Below are 20,791 nucleotides of genomic sequence, written 5' to 3'. Positions count from 1 at the left end.
GAGCCGATAAAGTGCTGCATCATATTGCCAGTTACAAGGTGGGATTTAAACCCACCAGATATATGTGGTGTTTTAATCACAATGTTGTAAGTTTATTTTATTCTCAGATACAAATCTTCATCATATAAATCTTCACCCAAAACCTACTAAAAACATCAAGAATCTTTATTTGGCCTCAGCAGGCCCTAAGTCACACCTCCAAAAAACAAATGCTTTGTTTTTTTGGTACTGTCTTCTTGCTTTTACAGTAGCCAAATGGACCCAGAGCATATTCTGAAGTTAAAACATCCAGTGTTTACTTACTCAAATTAAAATCACAGTGAAAAGAGTCTGGAATTTTTTTTCACTGCCTCTTCAGTATGTGCTAACAGGTCAACAGACCAGCCAGAAAAATGCAGCAAACCTAGTAAGCTTATTAAAACCCTGAATGTCCTAATTAAGGGTGGAATAGGCTATCCTGTGAAGTCTACTCTCAGCAGTGAAAGAGGCAGCAGTACAATAGTGTCTTTTCACAGTTAGGCTCGATCTGTCACATACAGTAACAGCCTAATTGATTTTAGCTTCTTGTTAGAGTCGTAGACCAGATATTTGGCTGAGTTAGACTGATGTATGTTCTTTTCTTCAACAAACTTATATCATCTTATAACAACTGGAGTCTGACCCACTTTTTTCTGATATTGCCAGTGCCCACATGCTAATTTGCCTAATAAGCCACACAGCTTTGCTCAGTCAGTAAGATATGAAATCCTTTTTCTCTTTTCCCCACTGCTTCTCAAAAGCAGACACAGTACCAGCAAGGAGAAGTGTGCTGGGGTTCTTTTTGTTTTATTTTCTCTCCATGCATGAACTATAAAAGAAACAAACAATAGCTACAAAAGAATTTTATACTCTTTTTTTTTTTTTCCAGAAATGCATCTCATCAAAAGATTAGAAATCATATTAAGTGCTGACTGCAGAGAAATCTGGAGTTATTAGCTTCTGCAGAGATCAGGGTTTGGGTTTTTTTATGGTTCTTTGCTTTGATTTCTTTCCCCTGGATTTTTTTTTTCCTTTGGTTTACCTTCATGGAAATGTAGAACATAAAATGCCTTAAAAGCACATGTATCTAAAAAGAGCAAGGCAATATACTGACTAATGAGCAGCTCACAAAGTACATCTATATGCAAGAACAACTTTGAAACTCTTCATTCTCTAAATATGTTCATTATGTTCACTTTAGACCACGTAATTGTACAGCAAATTGAATCACACTGGTGAGCTGAAGGCAACTTAAGAAAGATCATTATTGTTTATTATTCTTGTTAAAGAATTTAACTTAATTTGAAATCTGCATTATTGCCCTGGCAGAGCAAAGCACTGAAATCTTACTCTGAGTGCATTAAATACCATTCGATAAGCATATCCAAGCGTTTGTGCTCATGTATCATTCATCCTACCACAATCATTTTATTTGTCCAACTAAATTAATTTAGATAGTGACTTATTTATTTATTCATTTATTTCCTGGACACCAGGGTCTTATATTTAATATTTAAGGTTATTCTCACTGCTTTAGCTTTAGCTTTTTTTCCTGTAAAATTCCAACAAATAAAGGGAATTTTATGACGGTAAAATAAATACTTTTGCAATACTTAAGCAGGTGCACAAAGTATTTCTTTCACACTGAAATGACACAACTCTCAAATTTAGAACTGTTTTTTTCATAGAATCATGGAATCAACCAGGTTGGAAGAGACCTCCAAGACCACAGCAATGAGGTTGCCCCTGAGCTTCCTCTTCTCCAGACTACACATCCCCATCTCCCGCAGCCTCTCCTCACAGGGCTGTGCTCCAGGCCCCTCAACAGCTTTGTCACCCTTCTCTGGAGATGTTCCAGTATCTCGACATCTCTCTTGAATTCAGGAGCCCAGAACTGGACACAGCACTCAAGGTGTGGCCTGACCAGTGCTGAGTACAGGGGAAGAATAACCCCCCTTGTCCTGCTGGCCACACTGTTCCTGATCCAGGCCAGGATGCCATTGGCTCTCTTGGCCACCTGGACACTGCTGGCTCATCTTCAGCTACTATCTACCAGTACCCCCAGGTCCCTTTCTTCCTGGCTGCTTTCCAGCCACTCTGTCCCCAGCCTGTAGCTCTTTTCTCTGAAGAAGAACTGCTCATGATTTTCCTATACACACACTACTCAATATGACCAATTAATATGATTTGGAAACTCATTTTCACTGGTATATATCAGAGGGAGCCCTGATAAAATGTGCAGCACAATACTGTTGTAAAATTGTATGCAAATCAAGTTTATAAACTTTAGAATATCAAATGAAGTAATGCATAAAATCCAGTGTCTGCTCTCTGGATCTCAAACTACTACTGCTTCAGAAGAGAGGAGAGCAGAATTTGCCCTGGTGTCCAAACACAAAATTGAACAGCCAAGCCAAAGAGACAGATCTGTGGCATGAGCAAAGCAATAGAGGCCACTCAGACTCCTCTTCCTTGTGCTACAGAGCAGGAAGAAAAAGTAAACTGGCCCAAAGCAACACTGCATCTATCTATTCTACCATTATTCTCCTGCCTGTGCAGTGTGCTGCCACTTGAGAATTAAGAAAGTATTTTAGAATATGAAAAATAACATTTTTAGTATTAGCTTTTACACCTACCAAACTGAACTAAAGAGATTTCCAAATCTCTTACTTTGCTCTCAGATCCTTTTGCTTGTAAATGTTGTTGGTGTTGCCAGCGTAACTAAAGCAAAGGGCAGCAGCAACAGGGCTAAGAGCTGTGCACTACTCTGCCTGTATTTTACCAAACAGCTCTGCTGTGTAGTCTCTGGTTATTTGTGCCCTGTGAAGGACTGTGTTATTGAATTTTCTTTGAGAAACTTGGTTATTATCTGTGCCAGTAGAGGATGCAGAAGCAAAAATCTGTCTATTTTGGTAGTTTCTCAAGGAATAGTATTAGAGTTCTTTGCTTTTGTGCTGCTTAAAGGATGTTACTTCCCAAAATGTGTGCAAATGGATACCTTCTGCTTTAGCAGACTCACTGTGATAGAACAATTCAGCATTAAACCAAGGAATTAGAAGAAAAAGAAGTTTTTAAGTGAAAATGTGGCTTGAAGGATTGGAAGGTCTGAGAAAAAAACTATTTTTCTCTCTCTTTTTTATTTAATTGGGGGCAGGGTGGGGGGAAATCTCATCTCTTTCCTGTGATGGAGTTTACTGAAACAGATTGAATATATGGCAGAGCATCTGTCACTGCTCTTTAGTATGAACAGAAGAACAAAACAAAACAAAAACCAGTCACTTACTGCTAAGCTGCTTTTAATTTCAGCAGTTTGCATGTTTGTTTGTTTTTTCACAGGCATGTTTGTTTGTTTGTTTGTTTGCATTATGCTACCAAAAGAAAAAAAAGTGAGTTGTTTCCTAAATTAAAATCAGATCTTTTAATACCATATTTAATCATTAGATGATTGTGGCTTCCCTCTGTATATAAACAGGTAATAAGAAGTAAGATCTCATCTAGTCTATCCTATCTCAGTAGGTTAAAAAGTCATCCTATCTACTGTCAGTCAAAGTTAGCCCAAGCAAGAGTCTCTCTCACTCTGATTAAAGTAGAAGAACAAATGCAGGCATCCAGAACACATGTACAGCACCTGTATCAAACACCACTTGTAAGATAGAACTTGTTGTAGAAGGGTATTAGATAGCATTGATATTTCCAACAAGAGATGTCAAGTCTTGAAAGTATGGATTTAATTTATATGTCTTCAACTATTGGTTGCAATGCTCCAGAAGTTCAGTGCCAGGAACAGCTTCCAAAGTTATTTTATCAACGTCAGATCCATTAGAACAGAAGATTTTGGTTCAAGAAAAAGAGAGGCAGCTAAGAGAATGAGGACAGATGACCTATGCTAAATCAGGGCTTATTAATTTACAGTTGTGTTGTGGGTTGAGTTGAATCTGCTCCTGATAATCAATGCCATGCTCCTGGTATTCAATACCATGCTGCTGTCACACCAGCTTCAAAAAAGAAAGTGCTGACTGGAACAAAGTATTATGGGTTTGAGGTTTAGATTGTAATATGAGAGGCTTCCTGTTCCTGTTGCTGTGTTTCCAGGCTTTGGGGTGTGAGTCTCTTCCATTGGGTGAGCAGATAGTCCCTGCCTATAAAAATGTCCTTCTGTATAAGAATCACAGAATATTAGAGGTTGGAAGGGACCTCCAGACAGCATCAAGTCTAATACCTCTGCCAAAGCAGGATCCCCTAGGGTAGTCCACACAAGAATCAATTGGATTCTCTCCAGCTAATATCTGTCTCTCTTGAATTGGGGAGCCCAAATCTGGGCATAGTATTCCAGGTGTGGTCTCACCAGGGCAGAGTAGAGGGGGAGAAGAATCTCCCTAGACCTGCTGGACACAATCTTCCTGATGCACCCCAGGCTGCCATCGGCCCTTTTGACCACAAGGGCACACTGCTGGCCCATGCAGAACTTTGTGCTTTGCATATAAATAATTGTAATTTGTAATTGCTTTTCCTTTTCATTTTTATTTCTTAGTTTTCCTCTTTATTTCCCCATTTTTTTCCTTTTAGACAGGTGTGACTTGCTCTTCTTCAGCCAACATAGTGAGCCAGTGGAGCTGTCTGGTTACTACTTCAAGCAGAAATGACAAAGGGTTGGTTGTGCAAAGGCTGGTTTCAGTGCAAACACTACAATCTAGCTGTCACTTTTATGACTTTGTCTTTATCTCCCTCCTCCCCCATATCCCTCCTTTCCTCTCCATCTCTTTCCTTTCAGCTCCACCTTCCCTTTTCCACCATATCTGACCCTTTCCCACCCCACCCTGCCTTTGTCTCTTTCCCACCAAACCCAGAACACCTGAGTTCTGTTGGAGTCCCCTCCCACACCAGGTGTAACCACTTCACCCACCCTGCCCACTCCCCTTTATAATCAGCCCAGGAAAGACAGAAGCCCCAAGCTGTGCCCAACTGGGCAGAGGGATCCTCCTCTCATCGCTGCTGGTGAGTACCCATGGTGCACACTGGGTGAATGGTGGAGGTGATCTAAAAGGCCGGGGGGCCTGGTTGGCCCCCCGGTTTGACAGGTTAGGGACTCTACGATTACCATTGATTACAGTCACTTATGGGTGATGGCTGTGAAACGTTTTGAGATGCATTGAATTGGCATGAAGGAATTGTAGCCTCAAAGAATTATCAGGGCTGGAAGGGACCTCAAGAATCATGCTGTTCCACCTGCCTTGCCCCCAGCAGAGGCATCTCATGTCACATCAGACTGACTAGGGCCACATCCAGCCTAGCTCTGGAGACATTTAGGGATGGGAGGTTTTCTTGTAAACAAAATTAAGAGTAGCATCAGCAAAATTGTGAAGCACTTGGCCAAAGCAGTTCATTAAAAGTAAATAACTACATTTACTTCACAAAACTTTGAAAGACTGTGCGCTTTCTCCAGTGGACAACTCAGGAATGCAAATGACATTACAATAATGATAATTAGGCTTTGTAATTCCCTTACGCATCTTTCGTGCTGTTACAAATCTATTCTGTTAGGCAAACATGTTTCCCCCCAAATTTGATATGCACAGCTAAACAGAGTATTAATGTGGTGGCTGCTATCAAGTCGTTCATTTTCATTTTCAATCCTGCAGTGCTTATTATATTTAATAAGTGATAAGCAAGGCAATGGCAAAATCTGAAGTTTACAGAATTATTTGAGTTAATCCAAACCCTAGGATTAAGGGAAATGTTACAGAGAACTAACTAAACAAGCTGAAGGGGGAAATGATATTCAGAATAAGTGCATGCAAAGCACTTTATACATGAAAACAAAATCTTAAGCTGATTGCTTGCTTCTGTCTCAAGAAAGAGGCCATTAGTCATTGGCAGTAATTGAGAGGTATTTGTTTAATTTACAACTCCAGTCATAAGGCAAACAAAACATTAAGCCACATAAGAAGTAAGATGATGAATGGCACAGGGTTTCCAAGTTCTTTTATATAAATCAATATTTTGACATCCTCTGGAACACTGTATTCACTATGGCATGATGCTAAGAGATAGATTATGCTCAAGATCTTAGCTTCTTTGTATTATTCCAGCTTCTACCAGGCTGAAGGAAACAGCCTGCCAACATCAGAATAAGACAAATAGGGACAAAGGTGAATGCTACCTAAATTTCCTGCTTCCTGTTCTGAGATGCTGCATTATTATTGTCAGTTACTTACTTCATAAAACTATAAAGGGGAAAAGAAGCCTTTATGTAATGAGCTCATGATGAATATAGACCAAATATTGGCCTACAGAAGATAAATGTCTGTTCTTCCTGTCTTACACCACAATTAGAAAGACAGCACAATGGTAATAAAGGAAATAAGGGTTTAAAAAAAAAACCACAAACCAGTAGTTAAAAACCCCACTTCTTCACAGGATGTGTAATTAGACCCTGGGACTCTTTTCCAAGCTTAAGAATATTAATGAGAAAACTGAGAAAGACTTTTATGTCCTTTGCCGAACTCGATGATCTTTGAGGTCTCTTCCAACCTTGGTTATACTGTGATAAGTTGTAATATGTGCACTTTCTGTGAGAGATGATGTTAATGGAATGATGTCTGGTTTGTGAGAATATCTAGTTAGTGCATTTTCAGCATAAGAGCCTAGTATGAGACACAGGAGAAGAGGAAAAAAAAAACAACCAACAAAATAACCAAAAAAAGTATATAATTGTAGAATTATAGAATGCATTGGGTTGGAAGGAGCCTTTAAAGATCACCTACTCCAAACCCCTTGTACTAAGCAGGACATCCCCACCTGGCTTAGGTGTCTCAGAGCCCCATCAAGCCTGACTCTTTATATCTTCAGAGTGAAGCTTCCATGTGAGAAACCTCTTGGGATGTTCTGTTCCACCACACTTGTAGTAAAGAATTTCTTCCTAATGGTCAATTTAAATCTACTTTTCTGTAGTTTAAAACCATTGGCCCTTGTTCTAGTGCAACAGGCCCTCACAGCTTTCTTCTAGGCTCCCTTCAGGCACTGGAAGTTTGCTATGAGGTTTCTCTGGAGCTTTCTCATCTCCAGGCTGAACCCCAGCTCTCTCAGCCTGTCTTCATAAGGGATGTAGTCCAGCCCTCTGCTCAATTTTGTGGCCCTCCTCCAGATCCTATCCATTATGTCCATGTCCTCCTTATGTTGAGGGCCCCAGAGCTGGACACAGTACTCCATGCAAGCTCTGACCAGAGCAGAAGGATAGCACAGACAATATTGGAGATTAGGACTCAGGTTCCTGATTGATAGACTGTTGAAGGAATCACCTGAAGCCTTAAGGAAGTTCAAACTGAACTTTCCAGCTGTTAAGGAACAACATTATTGTTAGTCTCATGGGGAAAAGGTTTGTTTTATAATAATTGTGGTGTTATGTGAGATTAAACAAATTTATGAGACCTGTATGAGAACCTAAGAAGGAAGAAATGCAGGTGATTTGTAGAAGAGCAAGTGCAGAAAATGGAGAGGAACATGGATAAAAAGGATGCCCAAATGTAAGTAAACTCTCACTAGTCTTGTATGGCTGAGCCTGCTCCTGACTGTAGTCAGCCTCATAAAGCTTTATTTCTGACTGTTGGCTAAGTATGCTCTCCGCTCTGTGTGTGCAGTGTGTGCATGTAGTCACCAGCAAGCTTCAAGCCATACCAGGTGGCAAGCAGGACATGCCCTGGGCGGCACCAACTGAAAGTGGGTCTGTAGACCACATGCTGGTTCAACACCTCCATGGATGGTGATTCCACTATTGCCCTGGGCAGACCATTCCAATGTCAGATAAACCTTTCAGTGAAGAATATTTCCTAACATCTAGCTTTCAGCCTCCCTATTGCCACTATATCTGTGACTTGCTATCGAGGAGAAGATGCTGCCTCCCTCCTTGCTCCAACCTCCCTTCAGGTAGTTGTAGAGAGCAACAAGGGCTCCTCTCAGTCTCTTCTCCAGAATGTAAGAGCAGTTTGTCCTTAATACTTGTATCTTACTTACCTATAAGTTCCCAGCTGCATTTCGCTGTGACAAGCAGCTTGCAACAAAGAGATTATATTTACTATAGTAAGCACCATGTGTAAGGATCATATTTCACACAAGTTATTTCTCAGAGTTAATGTTATGTAGGTAGCCTTTTTCATGGTCATAAAACTGAGTTAACTGTGAGAGACCTATAAAAACTAGATGGTATATATCAAACACAGTGGTGAAATGTCACACTGAAATCCATTGCAATAGTCTGTGTAACTGCCTATATTCAGAGCATTGGTTCACAGAGTGTTAGGGTTTGGAAGAGACTTTGAAAGATCATCTAGCCCAAACTCCCTGCCAGAGCAGGATCACCTATGCCAGATCACACAGTAATGCATCCAGGTGGGTCTGGAGTATCTTCAGAGAGGGAGACTCCACAACCCCCGCCCAGGGCAGCCTGTTCCAGTGCTCTGTCACCATCACACTGAAAAGAATTCTTCCTCACATTTACATGGAACTTTCTATGCCTCCAATTTCCATCCATTACCTCCTGTCCTATCATTGGGCATTATCTAGCAGATCCTGGCTCCATTCTCTTGTCACTCACTATTTACATATTGATTAACGTTAATGAGGTCACCCTTCAGTCTCTTCTTCTCCAACCCAAATTCACTTTGGAATAGATACTGGAGTGTACAAGGAACTGCAACTTCTTTTGAATTTAGTGGTGACAGGAATAAAAAATGATACCAAAAAAGTAATACTTGATTTTTTTTTAAATGTATTGCATGTTTGTACTGGAAATGAATAATAGTTATGGAAATTAACATTCAGAATTTATATGAATCTTAATTTTTAACTCTTATTTTAAAAATTGGGAAAATTCCCTGAGATTCTTTGGATTTTTTTGGTTGACAGGAAGTAATTGCACAGAATTAAACAGTTTAAACAATCAGAACTTGGAAAATAGTAATGCAAAACCAGGGAAAATTCTAACTATGCTTATGGAGTCTTGGCATTCACTCCAGCATATGTACTCATGACATTTTTGGTCCCTGAGTAATTCTCCTGTATTAAAAATGCTTTCACAACTCATGATAATGATCTCAGGGTAAAATACAAAATATTCCAGGCAGAGGGAAGGAGTGCTGAGTTGCTGCTAAGCTGGCAGGTGTGAGCTGCGTACAGGTGGCTTCCTCTAACGAGCTGCAGACAATGAGAGGCAGAAAGGCTGAATGCAGAAAGGTGTGGGTTTCTAAATCATTCCCTTTGAAATACTTCATTTTGAAAATCAAACTGGCCAATAGGCACTAACACCATTGTCCTGGCCAATGAATTCAAATCTTTGTGCCTCATTTGACCATGCAGGCACGTTGAGGGCACCACAAGACACCTGAGACCTGGTGCTAAGCCCCCTAGCCCTCAAGGCTTTGCTGGGGCCAGTATAGGAGTCATTTTCTCCAAAACATTTTTCAACCTTTGATTTCTTTAACATTATTTAATATTTTTCATGATCTCAAATGAGATTTTTTGCTTTTATGTTTACCTGTGGAGAAAAGGCATTCCAGAAGGCAGTCTGCAACTGTAAAATATCCAGTGCCAATAGAGGTATATATTGAGATAGAGGAAAAATTCAGTGCTACAGTACACACAAAGCCTTAGACCTTTACATATATGTAGCTTACCCTGTCTACCTGTTGCTCTTTAGTCACCTTACAACTGTAAAGTGCCACAAGCTACTATAAAATCGTTCATCATAAAATAAGTCATGATCAAACACCTGAGATGTGAAATGCCTTGCAGTCTATTATTCAACCCCCCAATCATACCCATCATCCAGAAGCAGAAAATGTTGAAGACTAACTATACTGTAAACATCACCCACTTTGTCTTGTCTCATTCCCAAAGACAGCAATGCATGTTCAATTTGAAACATTAGAAAACTACAATTTTTTTTCCCATGATGACAACTGAGACAATTTCGTGTGCAGGTAATAAGATTGATTAATTGCTAGTTTTTTTCTTCCTCTGCTTTTACTTTTCCAGTTGTCACTGCTTCAAGCTATATAAAGGTTTAATAGCAACCAAAGGATCCAAATATTTGTGGTGAGTCTATGCAGACTTCTTCTTAGTGTGAGGTTTTTGAAGATGGTTTGAAGAAAATGAGCACTCTGTTCTGAATCAAAATTTGAAAAATCCATAGAATAAACCAGGTTGGAAGACACCTCCAAGATCATCCAGTCCGACCTAGCACCCAGCCTTATCCAGTCGACTAGACCATGGCACTAAGTGCCTCAGCCAGGCTTTTCTTGAACACCTCCAGGGACAGTGCCTCCACCACCTCCCTGGGCAGCCCATTCCAATGCCAATCACTCTCTCTGGCAACAACTTCCTCCTAACAGCCAGCCTATACTTTTCCTGGCACAACTTGAGACTGTGTCCCCTTGTTCTATTGCTGGTTGCCTGGGAGAAGAGGCCACCCCCCACCATGTTGTCTGTTAACCTTTGCTAAGAGTCAAGCCCGCTTAGCCACCCTCTCCATTTCATTCTTCAACAGAATAGGGGAAGAAAAGCTGTGCCAACAAAAAAAAGTGTGTGAGAGAAGGGAGTAAGAGCTATAGCCATGTATCTCCATATCCCAATTAAGAGAAATCGAGAGGTATGTTTGTACTGACACTGCTGACTGACTGCTAGTTGGGGATCACTACACAAGAAGCTTAAAAGTGTCTTCTTTCTACAATCCTACTCACCTCACATCTAAAATAAGCCCTCCTGAATATCTAGGCTCTCATTTCAGCTATAAAAGGTATAAGCCTATCATTATTATATGGTGTGTTTCCTCAAAGTCTTCAAAGCATTTCCAAGTGGTCTAGTACGTAGGCATAGCACACTCTCATAATGGATAGCTGTGCCATTTGTATCTCTAGAATACATGTAATGAAACAGTGACCACAGGATGTTAGGCATTGGAAGGGACTGCCAGAGATTGAGTCCAACCCCCCTGCCAGAACAGGGCCATAATACAGTGCAGGTCACACAGGTATGCATCCAGATAGGTCTTGAAAGTCTCTAGAGAAGGAGACTCTACAACCTCTCTGGGGAGCCTGTTGCAGTGCTTTGTGACCCTTACAGTAAAGAAGCTCTTCCTCATGTTGAGGTGGAACCTCTTGTGCTGTAGCTTACATCCAGTACCCCTTGTCTTATTACAGGGTGCAGCTGAGAAGAGCTTCTCCCCTTCCTCTTGACACCCAGCCCTCAGATATTTATTAGATCCACTCTCCACCAGACCAGAAAGTCAAGATAAGTTGGAAGCAGACCCTACAAGTATCACCTGCAGTTTGTTTAGTTTGCAGTTTCCTGCCTACATTTAACAATTTTTCAGTGTGCATTTTCTTGTAATAGAAAGAATTTTCAAAAGAAATGGATAAGCTTAACTACCACGTAGGAATTATGAAGCTTAAAAGGATTTTTATATTGGAGAAAAAACAATTTGATGTTTTGTAAGGGGAGTGAAAATATAGATTTAAGTGTCATTAGCTGCATCTAATGTTTTACTTGGTGTTGTGGTAAGCCTGATGGGCCCAAAATAGACTTAATACATATCCTGGCTTGCCCTGGCATGTTTTTCTGCTCCACCAGAGAAGCAAGCGCAGGAAAAGAACACAAAAGGACTTGGAGCCACTAAGTCTAAGGACTCTGGCCTGCCCAGGGTCCTGTGGTAAACAAGGTACACACATTTAGCTTGTGCCTGCCTTGTGCAACACCTGTGCTTTTCCCAAATTTGGGTAAAGTGAGCCTATGGCTTTGCATAATATGGTAAGGTTTGGCTAACTGCTATTCTGTGTCCAAAGGGCAATCAATCTCTGCCCACGTTGTTTACCTGTGTATGTCCTTTTATCAATGTGCTCTCTGCCATTGCCTGCTGTAATTGCTTACTGCCTTATTGTTTACCTGGAAAATCCACTGTTGCAAGTTTACCAGGAACAGGCTTTGAATGCTTCTGCGTGATTGGCCTCCCTGACTGGCATGACGCAGTGCTGAGATTGAACATTGTAAGACACTTGAAGTCTCCTGCCAAGACTAGAAGCCCTGCACTAGAAGTCCTTGTCCAGAGGAGCCAGGAGACAACGTCAGATTTTATGCCTCCTTTCCCCAGAAGCCTGGATGACAAAACAATGGATGACAAAACAGAGTTCCCTGAAAGCGTCTGAGTGCTGCCTGAACTGGGGCTAGCCCCTGCGAGTCGGGTAATAATAATTTGTAAGTGCTTATAAGCCTTTTTGTAACTCTCCATTGCCTTCTGCCATAAGCAGAAAGAGCTCCTTGAGTCCATCTAGTGGACAAGCAGTATGTTGACTGAAAGCTGTGTTTGTCAGTGGGAATCTTCTCTTCCAGTTCAATTTGTATATATATATATTCTGGTTATTATTATATCTAGATATTATCCATAGAATGTTTCTATGACTGTGTAAGAACTTAAATATCATTAGTGGTTGGGGATGGAGAGAGCTCTGAATATCAAAATTAATAAACAATATTAATGTTGGAAAAAACAATCTTGTGTTAATTTCCCCTTTGTAACATCTGTTAGTAATTACTTTGAAACAAAAGTGTAAGCTTAATTGATGTGTATTCATAAATATCTAGGTTTTTTTAGGACTGATTACATTTCTCACTTTCTCCTCCACTGTTCCACAAAGAATTAGACACATTCAAGTTGGAAGAGCCCCTCAGGTTCACCAAGTCCAACTGATATCCCTACTCTACAAGCTGCACCCTAAACCATAGCCCCAAGCTCCATGTCCAAATGACTATTAAACATATCCAGGGTTTGTGACTCAACCACCTCCCTGGGCAGCTCATTCTGATACCTTAAGCCTCACATTTATTACTATTTATTCACAGTTTAAATAGAATCATAGAATCAAGCAGGTTAGAATAGACCTCCAAGATCATCCAGGTCACCTATCACCCAGCCCTGTCCAATCAATTAGACCATGGCACTAAGTGCCTCATTCAGTCTTTTCTTGAACACCTTCAGGGATGGTGACTCCATCACCTCCCTGGGCAGCCCATTCCAATGCCAATCACTCTCTCTGTCAAGAACTTCATAGCCAAAGATTATTTCTTTAGAACTTAGATGCACAGTGAGAAAGGCAATTACAGTCCTTAAATCATCAGGAAACAAGGTCATAGAACATACAAATGTACTGAACTTTGTGTATATTAAAAATGGGCTTAAGAATCAAGTACATGGAGCTGTAAATGCTAACATTCAAAAATAAATTATTACAATTGGTCATCATTTATAATTTTTTGCATGAAAAACCAGAAACAGCCATTCCTTAGAATTAAATACTCACCCACAACAATCACTGCTCTGACAGGTAAATAAGATTATATACAAATTGCTTTGACTGAAACTCAACATTTATAGAAGCAGAAAGAGCCCTTAGATTCATGAAAATTTTAAAACACCCTTGATCTATGTGTTCAGTTTTGGGCTCCCCAGTTGAAGGGGAACAGGGATCTGCTGGAGAGGGTCCAGCAGAGAGCAGTGAGGATGATGAGGGGACTGGAGGGTATGGATTGTGAGGAGAGGCTGAGAGACCTGGGGCTTTTTATTCTGGAGAAGAGAAGACTGAGAGGGGGTTTGATAAATGTTAATAAGTATCTGAAGGCTGGCCAGGAGCAGGGGTAACAGGCTCTTCTCTCTGTGATAAGGAGCAGTGGGTGTAAATTGCAGCAAAAGAGGCTCTGCCTCAACACAAGGGGGAACTTCTTTACTGTAAGGGTCACAGAGCACTGTCACAGGCTGCCCAGAGAGGTTGTGGAGTCTCCTTCTCTGGAGCCTTTCAAGGCCTGTCTGGATGTGTTCCTCTGTGATCTGTGTTAGATAGCATTGTCCTGCTCCAGCAAGTGGATTGGACTCTATCTCCTTGGGCCCCTTCCAACCCTTAACATCCTGTGATCCCTTCTTTCCCTTCTGCTCTACCACTTTGTATTTTTGCATTCTCTGAGATATACCAAGACCTGGATTTTATTCACCTTTCAAAATGAGTGAAATCTTTTGGAAAACAAATAAAAAAAAACTTCAAGCCTCAAAGTTGTCTTTAGATTTATGATTCTTTTTAAGTGAAAAGCTGGAATACTGGTGTAAACTAGAAGTAATTATCTTGCTACAAAATAGTGATGACTGCTGGAAAAACAGGAACAAAACAGCTGCTTTCCTTTACCTTTTCTCCTTTCAAAGGCAGACTAGAGGTTCCCATTCCAAAACAAATTAAAGCAGCAGCCAGAAGTAAAACCCTTTTTGGTGTCTTTACTGCACTTTCTTCCAGCCCAGTTCTTTTTTTCCTTGCAGATGGCTTCCAAACATGAGTAATTCAGTCTTAACATAAGCCTCCTAGTTTCAGTACTAACAGCTTAACAATGCTTTCAACTCAGAAATAAAGCCCTCATATGCACTTGAAAATTGAGGCTTCATAAACTTTTAATTTACTTCGATAGCCTCTGACAGAAGGAAATTATTTGTAAACAGTATCTTGAAGTGTCTGCAGCTAGGCCTCAGCACAGCATTAAGAGGAACAATATAATGTCTTTTTATTTCTACCTCAAGCAAATATGGTCTTTGAAAACCAGATTCATAACATAATACTGGGAATAACCTTGTACATCATCAGATGTTGTGTCCAGTCATTGTAGCTCGATTTTCCAGTTCCATCCAGAATCATATTTGATTTTCTACCACTGCCATCATTTGGAAGGATGATCCCAATTGCTTTATAACCTGAGAATTTCTTTGAATTTCTGGAATCATAGAACAGTTTAGGTTGGAAGGGTCCTCAAATATCATCCAGTTCCAACCCCCTCACCATAGATAGGGACACTTCCCACTAGAACAGGTTGCTCAGGGCTTCATCTAATGTTGCCTTGAATACCTCCAGGAAGGGAGCATCCACAACCTCCTTGGGCAACCTGTGCCAGTGTCTCACCACCCTCACTGGAAAGAACTTCCTAACACCTAGCCTGAATCTCCCCTCTGCCAGTTTAAACCCATTCCTCCTCATCCTGTCATTACAAGACCTTGTAGCCTAAATAGGCTTATGGCCAGCACAAGCCCTACGAGGAGAGGCTGAGGGAGATGGGATTGTTTAGCCTGGAGAAGAGGAGGCTCAGGGGGGACCTTATTGCTGTCTGCAGCTACCTGAGGGGTGGTTGTGGCCAGGAGGAGGTTGCTCTCTTCTCTCAGGTGGCCAGCACCAGAACAAGAGGACACAGCCTCAGGCTGCGCCAGGGGAGATTTAGACTTGAGGTGAGGAGAAAGTTCTTCACTGAGAGAGTCATTGGACACTGGAATGGGCTGCCCGGGGAGGTGGTGGAGTCGCCGTCCCTGGAGCTGTTCAAGGCAGGACTGGACGTGGCACTTGGTGCCATGGTCTAGCCTTGAGCTCTGTGGTAAAGGGTTGGACTTGATGATCTGTGAGGTCTCTTCCAACCCTGATGATACTATGATACTGTGATACATATATCCTGTTTTCAGCTAATCTTTTAGAAACCCCTCATATGTTATGCTCAGAGATAACCTTCTCTGTAGCCATGCTACATGCATAATTATTACTCTGAAAAGTTTTCATCATTTTGAAGCTCAGAGATGTCCTTTGATTAAACAAAATGGACAGATCCTTTTCTTCCTCTGTCATTTCATCTACTCTGCCCAAGTTTATTCTGCATTTTCCCACTTACTCCTGAGCAAGAGACATGCACTCACTTTTCCTGGATAACATTTTCATCATTATCACTGTTGAGATGCCTTTTTGTCAGCACCAGATTTCACAAGCTCATTACATCATCTTCTGCCAAGGTCATCTAATAGCATTGTTCAAAGATCAAGGTTCAGAGGCTGACTCAGTTTGGTAAATGCATGTTATTGAGGAGGTTTTTAGACCTCAGCATTCTGCCTAAATCTCATCTGCATTTAAAAATCTCCTAGTTTCAATACTTTTTACTTTAAGAATCGTATTTGATTCTACCCCAGTTTAAGGCCATGAGCTATGTGGGACTGGAGCACAGAAGCAACTCTTACTCCTTTTGAAGAGTAAGGATGAAGATGCTGCACACTGGTTGGAAGTTTAAAGGGAGGTTCTGTTTACAGGTGCATTTTGGGTAGAACAAATGCATCCACAAGCTAGGCCAAGTCTGTTGGACAAAGTCTACCTGGAGTCCTGCACCCCTTCCACTCTCAGCAGGCCTGAGAGTAGGCCAGAACTACCCTCCCCAGCCTAGGCCTACAAGGCCTCAGCAGGCTCGAAATTCCCTGCCAGCTGGGAGCCATCTCCCCACACAAGCTATGAGATAGGCAGGGATGCCACTCTGCCCAGGGAAAAGAAGGGAAGGGGAAGCCAGTATCAGGAGAAAACAAGGGAAGGAGAGGGGGAAGAGGAAGCCAATATATGCCAGGCTCTGCCTTATAAGCTGTGATACTGGAAAGTGGAACAGAATAACAATCTTACAACATCCTGGGATGATCAGGTCCATGCCCTGGGATGGGACTACCTCCTCTGTAGTTTTCTTGGGAACCTGGGACCCATCCACAGCTTCATAATAAAAAGTAATGTTTTCCAGAAACACAAAACAACTCTTTTGTTTGAAACCCAACCCTGAGTACAGCTCTACTACTGTAGAACTTACCACAACTACCCACAGGTAGTTGAAATAATAACACACACACCCCCCCCGGCAATCACTTTTGGCTGATTTATAGTCTGAGAGGATCAGGGTTGTTGTGATAGTTCCATTTGGCAACTACTGTAAGGAACAGGGCTGTTGTTAGTTCCAGTTGGTGTCCAGTTCTGGGCCCCTGTGTCCAGTTCTGGGCCACTCAATTCAACAGAGATGTTGGGGTGCTGGAACTTGTCCAGAGAAGGGCAACAAAGCTGGTGAGGGGCCTGGAATACAAACCCTATGAGGAGAGGCTGAGGGAGCTGGGGGTGTGCAGCCTGCAGAAGAGGAGGCTCAGGGGGGATCTCATTGCTGTCTGCAACTACCTGAAGGGAGGCTGCAGCCAGGTGGGGGGTGGCCTCTTCTCTCAGGCAACCAGCAACAGAACAAGGGGACACAGTCTCAAGTTGTGCCAGGGGAGGTCTAGGCTGGATGTTAGGAGGAAGTTGTTGGCAGAGAGAGTGATTGGCATTGGAATGGGCTGCCCAGGGAGGTGGTGGAGTCACCATCCTGGAGGTGTTCAAGCAAAGCCTGGATGAGGCACTTAGTGCCATGGTCTGGTTGACTGGATGATCTTGGAGGACTCTTCCAACCTGGTTGATTCTATGATTCTATGATTCTATTGTCAGGAACAGGGCTGCTGGTAGCTCCAGTTTGTAACTGTTGTGGGGATCAGGGCTGTTGATAGTTCTGTTTGGCAACTAATGTGAGGAACAGGGCTGTTGGTAGCTCCGTTTTGTAACTCTTGTGGCCCTTTATCTCTAAGGTATTTGGAAACAGGCTCAATGTAAATACGAATGCAGTCATCAAGGGCTTCTGCAGGAATGGTATAATAGTGGAAAACTTTGGTATCTCTCTGTATTTCCAAAGGTTTGAGCCTGAGTTTCCCTCTGGAACCAGGCTGAGAGCTGCTCCCAGTTAAAACAGCTCTAAATATGTTTCAGTCATTTCGTCTGGAGAGTCAAAACTACTGGATTCATTATTAATTATCCCATTTTATTCCCCACACTGTCTAGAGATTGTAGCATTCCTTAATCACAGTAGCCCAGTTGCTATTTTTAAGTTAACATACTCTGCTGAATCAAGACTGTTGGCTCAGCAGGTCTATTAGGAGGGTTTTTTTTTATTCTTCTGGTGTTCTACACGAAACATGATCAGTTCTGGAATTCTCCAGTCAGCACAAGTGACTCGAACAAATACCAAAACATGCTTAATATTGTGGAAATACATTTTACAGTATAAAATGCAAACTTTCTCTGCAGCTTTACTTTTTTTTTTTTCCTCTTAGCAAACAGAGTCTATAAAGAAAGCCTCACTCAGAAGCCTGAGGCAGATCAATTTTTATGGCCATGAAATGATTTTACTGTTTTATTTTCTTACTAGAAGTGAGGAAGAATTTCTGATTGATGATATTTTCTGACAGTCAATTAATTATATACAAAGAGACAAAGCTGTTAGCTGAAGACTAGCAATATGTCAAAAACATAACAATGAAGCCATAAAGGCAACAGAAAACCTGTGATATAAAGCTTAATGTAACTCTTTTTTTCATCATATTGTGATCATAGAAGAGATCAGAGTTTGGGAGGCAAATGACAGATTTATCTAGTGCATCAAGCTGGAAGCTCAGTCAGCTTCTGTGCAAATGTTGCACTACAGAACACAGAACTGTTAAGCAATGGTACCAGAGTTGTTTTGCTACGTGTTGCAGTCCACTAGATCTGCTAGAGAGAGCCCAACGAAGAGCCACAAGAATGATTAAGGGATTTGAGCATCTGCCCTATGGAGAGAGACTGAGAGACCTGGGGCTGTTGAACCTGGAGAAGAAAAGAGAGAGAGGAAGGAGATTTTATCAATGTCTATAAACATTTGAGGTGTGGGTGTGAAGTGGATGGGGCCAATCTCTTTTCAGTGGTCAGCAGCAGTAAGACAAGGAACTGTGGATACAAACTTGAACATAAAAGGTTTCACCTCAACATGAGGAGAAGCTTCTTTACAGTGAGAAGGACAGAGCACTGGAATGGGCTGCCCAGGGTGGTTGTGGAGTCTCCTTCTCTGGACTTTCAAAACCCACTTGGATGCATTCCTGTGTGAACTACCCTAGGTGATCCCACTTTTTGGCAGGAGGGTTGGACTCGAGGATCTTTGGAGGTGCCTTCCAACCTCTAACATTCTGTGATTCTGTGATCTGTCCCTGGACATTCAGGCATCCAATATTTCTATACAATGAAAGGAAGGAATTTCCTTCCAGCACTCCTGAAAGGGGTGGCATGAACATCAGAGTAAGCAGCATCTAACAATTAACCAAGTGCAATTCCAAATTTAGCCATCTTTCAGTGTGGCAACTCAGTAACTGCATCTATAACAGGAAATGGTTTTATTTAGTAAGACCAGCTGGCATAAAACTGACAGTATCTCTCCAAGTTACTCTCTTTTTCTCCAGGACAGAGTGACTGCATGAAAATTACTTCACGTAAATGGTTCCTGGGTTGAGAGGTGGGCTCAACCTCATGAAGTTCAACAAGGCTAAGAGCAAAGTCCTACACCTGCATTGTGGTAATCCCGAGCACAAATACAGGCTGAGTGAGGAGCAGCTCAAGAGCAGTCTCAAGGGGAAGGGCTTGGGGGGATGTCAATTGATGAGAAACTCAACGTGAGCTGGTAAAGTGTGTTTGCAACCCAGATGGCCAACAGTGTCCTGGGCTGTATCAAAAGAAGCGTGATCAGTAGGATGAGGTAGGTGATCCTTCCCTTCTACCCAGCTCTTCTGAGACCCCACCTGGAATACTGGTTCTAGTTCAGGCACCCTCAGCATAAGAGGAACATCAAACTGATGGAGCAGACCCAGAGGAGAGCCACAAAGACGATCAGAGGGCTGGAGCATTTCCCTTATGGGGACAGGCTGAAGGAGTTGGGGCTGCTCAGCCTGGATTAAAAGGGCTACAGAAAGACCTTTTTAACAGTCTTCCAATATCTGAAAGGAAACCTAAAAGAAAGAGGGAAGGGACTTTTTACAAGGGCTTCTGATAGGATAAGAGTATGGATTAAAGCTTGAAGAGGACAGATTTAGACTAAATATTAGGAAGAAATCCTTTACAGTGAGGGTAGTGAGATGCAGAAGCAGGTTGCCCATGTTTCTGGAGGTGTTCAAGGCCGGATTGGATGAGGTCTTGAGCAATCATATCTAGTGGAAGATGTCCCTGCCCATGCCAGAAGGGTGAAACTAGGTGATCAAACCCAATACACTCTATGAATCTCTGAATCTCTGATGCTCTGATTTTTTGAGGAACAGTTTAGAAGAAATTTCAGAGGATCCTTTCTAACAGTTTATTAATGCCAGCAACCACATTGTATTGCAATTGAACATTTCAAGGTATTACTTAACAGATGTCAGCGTAGAATCCAAATATGTAATCTAGACCAGGGTGTATGTGATTTGTGAACACAGTGAAGATAAGTAACTGCTGTATATTTGTCAGACCAAGTCATGTTAAGCAAAGTACATTTCTTTCTACAACAGACCAATAGGTCCTGTGGTAGGAAAGGAGTAGTATGGACATACATCTTGAGTTTAGGACAGCTTTTGGCACTGATTAATATGACAGTATTGTAAACAAGCAAAGGGAAAAAAAGTTCTGGAACAAGTGTAAGATCCTTCACTGGCAGGATGCTCTAACAGAAGGGAGACACAACCATTATATACAATTTATATAAAGGATGTAATCTTGTTTAGCCCAAGAAAAGGGAGGAAGGATAATACTGTTCAAGTACAAAAGCAGCTGTTACAGATGAATAAACCATCTTTATCCTTTTTGCATTGCGTATATGAGAAGGAAGAAACCTCAGCAAGAGTCAAGGGAATCCCTGGGGAAAAAGCACCAAGGCTTTGGAATAGAAAGTCAGACCCATGCACACCAGAAGAGAAAGGCAGAGCAGGCAGGGCCATCACTGATATCAGACGGCTTTACAAACAGCAAACAGGGAAAGCAAAGGTCTGTCAACAATGGAAGAGATATAATTGATAGTGCTTTGAGTGAGGAGCTAGGCAAGATTAAATTTAGGACCACAC

The 20,791-nt window shown here is 41.7% G+C and overlaps 1 long non-coding RNA gene across 1 annotated transcript; it reads left to right on the top strand.

Annotated features, from left to right (window-relative positions):
- Positions 1-4,976: 4,976 nt before the first annotated feature.
- On the top strand, positions 4,977-12,170 carry LOC135189183 (uncharacterized). The gene is made up of 3 exons (XR_010307949.1): positions 4,977-5,013; positions 10,048-10,107; positions 11,211-12,170. It is a non-coding gene; the product is annotated as an uncharacterized LOC135189183 (long non-coding RNA).
- Positions 12,171-20,791: the final 8,621 nt, after the last annotated feature.

The sequence above is a fragment of the Pogoniulus pusillus genome, chromosome 31 (genome assembly GCF_015220805.1).
Source record: "Pogoniulus pusillus isolate bPogPus1 chromosome 31, bPogPus1.pri, whole genome shotgun sequence".
NCBI classification, from domain to species: domain Eukaryota; kingdom Metazoa; phylum Chordata; class Aves; order Piciformes; family Lybiidae; genus Pogoniulus; species Pogoniulus pusillus.
The sequence above is the reverse complement of the archived record's forward strand: the minus strand, read 5'-3'. Positions and strand labels throughout refer to the sequence as shown.